An 11,358-nucleotide genomic window follows, 5' to 3' on the forward strand; every position below is an offset into this window, starting at 1 on the left:
ATTTGACAGGTAGAGAAGTGAGATGTTGAAAGACTAAGTGACTTGCCCAAGGTCACACAGGAAGTTTATAGCAAATTACAGAATTGAACTCTGGTCTCTTGAATTTCAGACTAGCATGCTAACCACTGTGCCACACTTCCTCTATACTTAGAACAGGAAATGACATCACTAATGCACAGACCACTGTGTGAAAACCTTTGAGAATTTTCTTAAATGGCAACCACTATATTTAGAACCCTGTGCAGATAAAAATTTATATCCGCATCCAATCTGCAATCCACAAAAACAGTCTGTGGCTATAGAGCGGATATCTGCAGATTTGCAGGGCTCTAACGATACTGGCTATATAAGTTCCAAACAATTTCCACATGTATTGTGATTCTGAAGACTCTCAGGCTCTAATCCCTCAGTTAGCTCTGTGAAGGTCGCATGGATCCAATTGCAGAATCAAAGACCAAACGTCAAATAGCTTGAAATAGCTGTTGAAGCTCAGTCCCATTAATATTGACCAGTACAGCCATTTGCCTGTTCAGAGTGGACGCTATGAATTTGGAACAAATGCAAATGAATAGGGGACTTCATTAGTGACATTAAAGGAGACAAATATATTTACCATTAATTATATCAATATGAATGTATAATCTTAATTAGGCACATATTTTTCATTTTAAATTATGAAAACTATAAATACAATATCACTCATGAGGCAAACATATGTGAACAGTATGATGTCCTATTATTTCTCCAGTAAAGAGAATTTTCATAACTCATTCATAGTCCATTGAATAAATGCTTAGACTCACTGCTGGCTGTTAATTATCCTCTACAAAGATCTGGTTATTGTGTTCAGTCTTAGTAAAGGAACAGTTGTTACTGTAGTGTACATAGAAAGAATGGTACCTGAGGGAGAAGAGAGGAAACATGCCTGTGCAGAATTTTAAAAAGGAGAGCTTTGTTGCACAGAAGGGATTCTTAGGTTAGGAGTTTGACATAACGTGCTTCAGAAAATTAAGGTTTTTTAAAATGTGTCTGTCTAGCCATATATTTATGGATGGCAAATCTCTGATTATGTGTGGTATCTCTCTGTATTATAGAGACATTGTTGACAAAAATCACACACTGTTGTTAAAAGGAACACCTAAAATTACTATAACTAAACAAAATTAGAGAAGAGAAACCCAGTCCTTTGTCTTTTCGGTTTGTTTCTCTGTGAGCATTTGACGGGTCTTTTGTTTTCCCTGTATATTTAGGTGGGCCCTTGTCCGACATTTGGATTAAGGCATGTATACACTCAACTCCTCATGACCCAATCATCTCACTGGGGCTCTGCACAGGTGCAGGGTATGTAGAGTTGACTACAGGACTGGGAACTTAGTCCTCAGTTAAGCTCTGATCCTGTCTGAGCAAATAGTTGCAGGATTGGGGGCCTTAGTTAAGACCTTCTTCTGCACTATTCCAACCCATGGACTTCAATAGGTTTACTCCCAGTATGTAAAATTAAACATCTATCTATCTTTCTATCTATCTTTGCAGGACTAGAGCTTTAATCAATGTGAATTTTAACACTGATTTCATTTGGTGTAAGAGCTGACCCTTACACCTCCATTCAGGAAAAAAATCCCTATTCTGTACAACATCCTGCTTAACTTTAAGCAAGTGTTTAATTTTTTAAGCAGGGACTTAAGTTTCATTGATGTCAAAAGGGACTTACGTTTACACACATGCTTAAGCATATATTATATGTTGTTCTGAATCATGGCCTTAGTTTTTCAAATAGCAACAGACTAAAGAAAATATTCTGAAAAACAGGAAAATGCAGTTGTAGGTGACAAAAAATTAGCAGGGAATTTATTATATCTACTATATGCAAAGAGATCACATTTCACTCTTTCATTTGACTAGCATAAAATCATTTTTATATTAAAAAATCTTTAAAAGACCTTGAGTCAAATATTTTAATATGAACAGCCACAAATAATACAAATATTATGTGCTCCACCGTAGTAGTATATTTGTACTGGGAAACTGGGGAATTTTCTCACTCTCCTGAAGTAGCTTTTCCCGTCTCTGAACTAAAGCTGAGCAAAATATTCAGAGCAAAATATTTTTTAAATTGAAATTAGCTTTATTTATTTTTGAGGTCACAAAATTGGAGCAGTTTTATTACATCTTTCAACAATTTGCATTAACATTTTTTTGCTGTTAGGATGACTGCAAAAATGGACCCCATTCACATTGATTTTTCTAATTTTAAGCTGGGTTGCTTGGTTATGACTGGTCTCAGGTCACATTGTATTTGTTTTGGTTCCCTGACTGGCTGAGCTTACCCTCTGTCAGGATTAATAGAAGCCATTTTGAATCATATTATCAGAGGAAGAGGATGCATTTGAGAGTTCTCTCTTATTAATTTAGTAATTAAAAAAAGCTGGTGGTGTCAATAGACTGATGCTTTGTATTGCTCCTAATTATAGTATGTGTATGTAAGGAGGGTCTGGTCTTCCCCACCACTAGAGGGGACCAATGGCCTGTCTGAGGTTCCATTAAAGGGCAGAGCAGATCACTAGTAGTCTTCTTCCACCAGAAGGCAATAGTGGGTATGAGTGATGGAAGGATGTCAGAGAATGGTCTGTTGCAGGACCTCTTGGATTAAAGGAAATAAATGAGGCAGCTGGGATCTGAAGCTTGTAGTTTTGGCCTATCTCTACATTGTCTGTATGTATATTTATTACTAAAATCCATGTTTTCCAATTATTTTTAAAGCTGAACTCCATTTTAGTAAGGAGAAAGGAGGGTGCCCTCCAGCTGTGATCCTACAAAACAGAACCAAAAACTTACTAGGAAAGCCTATGTATCCATTCTGTCTATTGACCCAAGCCAGGCAGCCTGTACATAAAACTTACTTCACTCTCATTTCTTATTGTATCACTATCTGCAGTTCATCTTTTCTTTGCATTGTTGTAAATAGCAGCACACTTGTTTATTATTAATACAACAGTGGAAAGTATGCCAGACACTTACCCATCTCAGACTCCTTGCACTTGTGCACCAAGGATAGCCACTTGACAAATTGATAAAGGGGGTCATTTTTAAGGATTATTTATTCTTGTCTAGGGGAAGAACTGCATTTTTTTCCCTGATAGCAGCACCAGCAGGATTCAGTGAGATTAGGACCCCTTTGTGCTGGGTGCTGTACTGACCAAGTTTAAGAGACAGTCTGTGCCATGAAGAACTTAAAGTGAAAGGTTTTGCCATCCCGCTTGAGTAAGAGAGGAGGAGAAAGTGAAATATGACTTAGTTCAGGGAAAAGAGTCTTTCTTCTTTGAGTGATTGCTCATGTCCATTCCACTATAGGTGAGTGCACGCCACCATGCATGGTTCCCAGAACTTTTTTCCCCTTAGCAGACCCCATAGGGCCGGCTCTGGTGCCCCCTGGAGTCCTGCGCACATGCCGCAGTATATGAGGCACTGCCGGCCCTACGCCACCTCAGTTCCTTCTTTCCGCCTGTGACGGTTGCTGGAACTAGCCTTGCTTTCTGCAAGTACTATTCCCTTTCTTGAACTCTTTGTTATTCGAAGTACTTTAGTTAGTTTTAAGTAGGTGCTAAGTAGTGTTAATTGTTGTTAAGCGTAGTTAGATAAGAAGTCCCTAAGGGACTTAGAGTGGCCGGGCCATACCCTGGTCGCCTGGATTTAAGCTGTGTGCCTCCTGTGGGAAGGCTTTCCCGCTCAGTGACCCCCACAATCAGTGCCTTAAGTGCCTGGGGGAAGAGCACAGGAGAGATAAATGCAAGATTTGCAGGGCTTTTAAACCATGAACTCAAAAGGACCGAGAGATCCGGTTAAAAGCCCTGTTCAGGGAGGCAGCGCTCTGCCCGGCGTTCGAGCCATCCTGCTCCCCCTTGGCACTGAGCATCTCCTCGGTGCAGAGTGCACCACCGGCACCGACCTCGACTCGGCACCGAGCAACATCCCTGGTGCCAAAGAAGAAGAAACAGCGCGTGGAGCATGGACACTCCCCTGTGTCGTTGGTACGAGCAGGGTCGAGTGCGGAGATACATTGGCCACAGCCCATCGAGTCTTCTCTGGTGCCTGCATCTCCGGTCAGGGAGCCTCCCCTGACTCCTGGGAGTGGGAGAGTGCCCCTGCAGATGCTGTCGACACCGGAGGCTTTTCGGGTGGCACGAGCCTTGTTGGCCTTGCCTACACCACCTCTGCTCCCCCTTCCACCGAGGGAGAAAGAGCCGGTGTCCCATGGCAAGCCTGCATTGGGTCCCCCCGAAGGGTGGTGGAGATCCCCGGTACGGGGAGGAAGATCTCCCACCAGACAGCCACCAAGGGTAGAGCGAGGATGCTCCCCCAGCAGTCGCTCCAGGTCGGCGTCGTCGAGCCGGCCTGCTTCGACTCAGGATTTGGAGTCTCCCTCTCAGCACCAGAGGCAGCGCAGGCCAAGAGGCGGCACCAGTCAAGGTCCACCAGGCGGTGCTCAGACACCTGCTCCAGATCCCCGGCATCGAGGAGTTCGCCTGCACTGAGAACTCGGTCGCCATCCAAAGACCCCGCACCACACAGTCCCCAACGCAGAATCCGGTCACCGTAGTCTGGCTTGGCACTGTGGAGTCCAGAGTGGCGCTGGTTTCGGTCACCAACGGTGCTCCGGTACCGAGAGCTCTTTGGAGCGCGCCTCCACTCGCCAGCACCGCTCGCGGTGATGGAGGCGGTCCTCATTGTCCTCCACATCGGAGGCGTCGAGAGGACGGTCCCCAGCATGCCACGGCACCTGGGACCGAGGCTGGGCACAGCACTGCTGGTCTAGTGGCTTGGGGTCCCACAGGGCGGACAGTCATTGGGACAGCCGACGCCCCCACAAGGCGTCGCAGCAGGTGGCGCAGTCAGCCCCAGTTTGGCCCCAGGGACAATGGCCACAACAATGCCTTACTGGGCCCCATGGGGCATCCAGATGGGACCGGGGCTCCAGTCCACCCTGTCAGCGGGAGTTCAGTCCATGCCCCCAGCACAGGAGACGGCCCGAAGACATCACTCCTTGGACAAGGAGTCGGACCCCATGGAGGGACCCTCTATGGATGTATCCCTTTGTCAGGTGGGAGAGCACCTGCAGGACGCGCCTCGGCAGTCCTCTTCCTCCTCCCCGGACGAGGCAGTCTCCTGAGACCACATGGCACCACTGGAGGATTTCAGGGTACATCAGGAGCTGCTCAAGAGGGTGGCCTCTAACTTGGGGCTGGAGGTGAAGGAGTTAGAGGGGGCTGATGATACCGTCTTCAATGTGCTGGCGGCAGCTGCCCCAGCAAGAGTGGCCCTACCTGTCCACGATAGGGTCCTCAAAATTGTTAAGGCCCTGTGGCAAACCCCTTCCTCAGTCGCCCCTACGTTGAAGGTGGCTGAGAGGAAGTATTATCTCCTGGCCGAAGGTTCGAGTATTTGTTCACTCACCTGGCCCCGGGAACCCTGGTGGTAGACGCAGCCAACCAGCGGGACAGGCAAAGTCAGCCTGGTTCCACTCCCAAGAACAAAGACAACAAAAAGCTGGACTTGTTTGGGAGAAAGATTTATTCCATGGCAGCGCTGCAGTTCAGGAGGGCCTGATGGTTGGCAATCCTGGAGAGAGACAATTTTAACTTTTGGGACTCCCTCAGGCAGTTTGCTGAGATCCTGCCCCAGGACCAGGCTGCAGACTTTACCGCCATCCTGGACGAAGGAATCACGGTGGTAGGGCAGCGCTCCAAACGTCCAGTGACGCTGCTGACTCCGCGGGTACAGCCATAGCCTCCGCCATTGCCATGAGAAGGTGCTCATGGCTGCAATTCTCGGGCCTGTCCCAGGAGGTGCAGCAATCGATTCAGGACCTCCCCTTTGATGGATTGGCTTTGTTCTCTGATCAGACCGATGTGAAGCTGCACAGTCTGAAGGACTCCAGGGCCACGCTTCACTCCTGGGCCTGTACATGCCCCAGGCTTCCAGGCGGCAGTCATGGCCACAGGCGCAGCAGAAATCAAGGCCTCCGCCTAGACCCTTTCAACCCCACAGAAACAGGGACAGAAATAGGGAGTTTAGGAGATGGAATCAGCCCCCCAGCCAGGGCCCCCCAGGGGGTCAGGCAATCGTAGGAGGCAGTTTTGATGGTGTGCCCGAGGGTGGCGCCTCTACTGCTCTCCTGGATCCGCCCCACCCCTTCCTAAACAGGTTAAGGCCCTTCTATCCTGAATGGGCAAAGATCACGTCAGACTGTTGGGTCCTTAGGATAGTCTCAGGGGGCTACGCCCTACAGTTTACTTCTACACCCCACAACAACCCTCCCACTACGTCCCTCTTCAGGGACCCTTCTCACGAGCAACTCCTCTTGCAGAAAGTAGACATCCTCCTCAACATAGGAGCGGTGGTTATGGTTCCTCAAGGCAGAAGGGGTTCTATTCAAGGTACTTCCTCATCCCCAAGCCGAAGGGGGGTCTGAGACCCATATTAGACCTGCGTCGTCTAAACAAATATGTCAAATGACTCAGGTTTCGCATGGTTTCCCTAGCTTCCATAATCCCTTCCCTGGATCCAGGAGACTGGTATGCCGTCCTCGACCTCAAGGACGCATACTTTCATGTGTCTATCCTCCCCAGCCACAGGCGCTTTCTTTGCTTCACGGTGGCTGGCTCCCACTACCAATTTATAGCCCTACCTTTTGGCCTATCTTTGGCTCCAAGGGTGTTTACCAAGTGCATGGCGGTAGTGGCTGTGCACCTGAGACGAAAAGCTGTGCAAATTTTTCCTTACCTGGACAATTGGCTGATCAGGGACAGGTCCAGGTTCCAGGTGCAGGAAAGTGTGACCCTCACTTGCTCCATGTGCAGCAGGCTGGGACTGCTCATAAACAAGCAGAAGTCCACACTAACTCCAGTGCAGCATATAGAATTCATTGGGGCCACCCTGAACACTTCCCAGGCCAGAGCCTTCCTGCCTCAGCCACGTTTCGAGGTGATGGCCTCTATCATCTCCCAGCTGCACCAATGCCCCACGACAACAGCGAGGCATTGCCTACAGTTGTTGGGCTACATGGCGGCCTGCACATACGTAGTGAGACTAGCTCGCCTGAGGCTCAGACCGCTTCAGGAGTGGTTGGCCTCGGTATATGTGCCGAGCAGACACCCACTGGATCGGATGGTCACAGTTCCCCCCACCCATCCTAGCCTCCCTAAACTGGTGGAGGTCTCCCAGGGCAGTGTTGAAGGGCGTTCCATTCAGGGAACTGGTCCCGTCGGTCACCCTAATCTCCGACGCCTCAGATGTGGGATGGGGAGCCCACACCAGTGCCAATCTGAGCAGGAGGACAGACACCTGCACATCAATGTGAAGCAGCTGAGGGCCATTCGCCTAGTGTGCCGGGTGCTCCTCCAATTCCTGACAGGCAGAATGGTGCAGGTGCTGACGGACAACACCACAGCTATGTTTTGTATAAACAGGCAGGGGGGAGCACACTCCTTGGCTCTCTGCGAGGAAGCTACCTGTCTGTGGGACTTTGCCGTGAGGCACGATTTCTACTTGACTGCCTCTCACCTCCTGGAGTGAAGAACGACGAGGTGGATCACCTCAGCAGGTCGTTTCTACCCCGCAACGACTGGTTGTTGCACCCGGAAGTAGTGACTACGATCTTCCAGAAGTGGGGTGTTCCCCAGCTGGACCTATTCACATTGGCCTGGAACACCAAGTGTCCAAGGTTCTGCTCACTCTGGGGTCGCGAGATTGGGTCGATTTCTGATGCGTTTCTCATCTACTGGACGGGGACCCTCATGTATGCGTTTCCACCCATTCCGCTCCTGCCCAAGGTCCTGCTGAAAATAAAGAGGGACAGGGCGGACGTTATACTCATCGCTCCGGCCTGGCCAAGACAGCATTGGTTCAGCATGCTGCTGGACCTTTCGAGTGCTCCGTCCCTGGAGCTCCTGAGGTGGTACGATCTTCTCTTCTAGGACCATGGTCACCTGTTGCACCCGAACCTGGACTCCCTGCACCTCATAGCCTGGAGGCTCTGTGGCTGATGGAGGGAGAGAAAGCCTGCTCAGTGCAGGTCCAGCAAGTCCTCCTGGGCAGCAGGAAACCTTCTACACAGGTCGTGTATCGGTCTAAGTGGAAACTGTTTACCTCTTGGGCGGAATCCTGGGGCATTCCGCCCAGCCTCTCGCCTATGCAGGTGATCCTGGAGTACCTGCTCCAGCTAAAGCTCCAGGGTCTGGCGCTGGCCTCATTGAGGGTTCACCTGGCGGCCATTTCGGCCTTCCATCAACAGCTAGAGGGGGACCGCTGTTCTCCCATCCCATGTCGGTCAGGTTCCTCAAGGGGGTAGAGAGGCTTTATCTGCAGGTCCATGACCTGGTGCCTCCCTGGAATCTCAACCTGGTCCTCTCAAGACTCATGGGGCCCCGCTTTGAACCCATGGCTTCATGCCCCCTGCTCATGCTTCCATGGAAGGTAGCCTTCCTGGTGGCCATTACCTCAGCTAGGAGGGTCTCTGAAATAAGGGCCTTGACCTCAGAGCCCCCTGATACAGTATTTTATAAGTATTTTATTTTATATTTTTCTCCCTGTGTTTTTTCCCAAACTGCACGGTTTGGAGGAGGAGAGGAGATGGCATTCGCTGGACATGAGACGAGCCCTGGCCCTCTACATTGAGCATACAAAACCATTTCGGAAATCGCCGCACGGTCGCCGCAGTGGCGGACTGGATGAAAGACTCACCTGTCTCCACTCAGCGCATCTCCTCATGGATTACATCATTCATCAAGTTCTGCTACGAGCAGGCGAGGGTGCCACTTCCGGGAACCATCACAGCGCACTCAACCAGAGCTCAAGCCTCGTCTACAGCTTTCCTGGAGAGAGTACCCCTGCAGGACATCTGCAAAGCCGCCACCTGGTCGTCGGTGCACACCTTCACGTCCCACTACGCCATCGTCCAGCAGGCGAGGAGGATGCAGGATTTGGCAGAGCAGTGTTGAGGGCAGCTCACCAGTAACTCCTACCCTCCGCCAAGGTATTGCTTGCTAGTCACCTATAATGGAATGGACATGAGCAATCCCTTGAAGAAGAAAACAAGGTTACTTGCCAGTAACTGATGTTCTTTGAGATGTGTCCATTCCACAACCCACCCCCCATTCCTGCTGCCAGAGTTGGCAGAAAGAAGGGACTGAGGGGATGTAGGGCCAGTGGTGCCTCATACACTGTGGCATGCACACTGGGCTCCAGGGGGCACCAGAGCCTGCCCTACAGCATCCGCTAAGGGGAACAAAGTTCCAGGAACTGTGCACGGAGGCGTGCACTCACCTATAGTGGAATGGACATGAGCAACACATCTCGAAGAACAGCAGTTACTGGTAAGTAACCTTGTTTTTCAGGGCCAGATTTTCTGACGCAGTGCAAGTACTTTCCATTTCAACAGGCCCATGGATGTCAGGCCAGTATAAGGGTGATACTCTGGTGAGATAGAGGCCTTTATGCCACTCCCCCTCGCTACTGTCTGCATGTCAGGGAGAAAAAAATGTGACTAGAGGAAAGAGAGCATGAGCCCACATGATACTTGACTGTGGTTTTGGCCTGTTGACTCTGTTTGTAGCTAAGGCAGAACAGTGCTCAGGCGTCTATAGGGCCATGTTGGGGACACGCCCGGAGGAGAGGCAACGCCAGGAGTGTGAGGGAGTGCAAAGATGAGATTTAAGAGTGCACATGGCCGCATGTACCTCCACCCCCCACAACGTGTGTTCTACATGGTGAAACCTCACCCCAGAATCTGGCCTGGTACATCTTGATCTTACCCAGCTTGGTGATGTACTCTTTTCCACTGAGTCTAACCACACAAGTGCTCTCCCATCCTTTCTTATAAAAAAGCAATGATCAGAAATATGAATATTAATTAACAAAATCAGCCCCCTAAATCAATTAAAAATCAACTCTCCTCCTCATTTCCCTTTGTCTCTGTGTCTTCCGTCCTGCAGCTTTCTTCTCCTTTGTCTGTGTTACCTTACAGGGACATCTTCCCTACAAGCCCAGACAAGCATTCTCTTTTCCTGCCTACCTCAGTAATATAATATATATCAAAATGAAAGAAAAGGCTTTTCAGTGTTAGGAGTGACAGCCATAAAAAACAGAATAAAGAAAGTTAGAAAAAAGAGAAGTAAAACTTCTGTAAATACCAGCCATAGCTGGGGAGGAGGAAGAAACACAGAACGGGAAAACAATGAAAGAACTTTGGAAAAGAATTTGATAAATAGGAAGATATAAAAAGCAACCAAATATTGTTCTGGCAGCTTTGTGATCTACTGAGATGGTTGTCTGATAAATCTCTGTGATCAGTCATCCCACGCAGGTCCAATTAAACACAACTCTTTTATTTATGGGACTGTGCTATCTCATTTTATTTAAACACAAGATACTTCCTCTTGTAGACTCTAGTTAGTAATCTAGCACAGCAGCTAAGAAAAATGTGCCACCAATATTAATTTATTCGGGACTTTACTTGATCTTTTAACAATATTTAGATCCAGTACTCAGACTGGGAGGAAAATCTCTATTGAAGCTCCACCAACCATCCCAAACTCTGCCCAGAGCCTCCAGAGCGTTTCTGCTAAAATTGGATAGTGAAATTGTGTTGATGTGTAAATTGTCAGCAGACCTTAGAGTTAATATCCCCTTGAGTAAAGAGGGGGGCATTTGACACTCTAAGGATATGTCTACATTTGAGCTGGGAGGTCTGATTTCCAGCTTGCATACACATACCGCGTTAGCTCTGCTGGAGCTAGTGTGTTAAAATAGCAATGTAGCCAGGATAGCATGGGCAGTGGCTTGGGCTAGTTGCTTGAGGGGGCTTGAGTACTCAGGGGGTCGGGGCAGATCCCTATCCTAGGAGGGGGTTTTTGTTTATATCTGGATAGACTCTGGAAGACAATGGTGTTAGTTCCAATTCAGAATCTCTCCATCACAGCTGTAGGGGCTAGAAACTTGTTCATTAATGAAAGTCTAAATGTTCTGGTGGAACAAACAGAGAAGTGCCAGCAAGGCATACCACCAAGCACAGGCTAAGTGCACTCCCTGCTTTTGCTCTCACCACATTATGGTTATAACTGTGCTAGCAACCATGCGTATTGCTATGTGCCCCTGGCAGGTGTGCAGGGCAAGGGCGGGGGTGCGTTTCTCTATGAACCCTTTTCTAACAGCATTGTAGAAACATGCAATAGACTACTAGGGATGGGGGGATGCATTACACAGTTCAGTTAGCCTGTTTTCCAGGCAGGGGAAAAAAATCCTTACATACACTGGCCAGGGAAACCCAGTTTGTGTTCAGAGAGAGACCACCTGTGATTATTA

The 11,358-nt window shown here is 48.8% G+C and overlaps 1 long non-coding RNA gene across 1 annotated transcript; it reads right to left on the reverse strand.

Annotated features, from left to right (window-relative positions):
* Positions 1–5,560: 5,560 nt before the first annotated feature.
* LOC137153638 (uncharacterized) lies at positions 5,561–10,470 on the reverse strand. Its single transcript, XR_010919857.1, has 4 exons — positions 8,740–10,470; positions 7,561–7,835; positions 6,781–6,867; positions 5,561–6,030 (listed from the first exon to the last, which is right to left on the reverse strand). It is a non-coding gene; the product is annotated as an uncharacterized lncRNA (long non-coding RNA).
* Between the last annotated feature and the right edge of the window lie 888 nt (positions 10,471–11,358).

Source organism: Emydura macquarii, unplaced genomic scaffold (assembly GCF_026122565.2).
Source record: "Emydura macquarii macquarii isolate MOO-44397 ecotype Brisbane River unplaced genomic scaffold, CSIRO-AGI_Emac_v2 contig_1253, whole genome shotgun sequence".
In the NCBI taxonomy this organism is placed as follows: domain Eukaryota; kingdom Metazoa; phylum Chordata; order Testudines; family Chelidae; genus Emydura; species Emydura macquarii.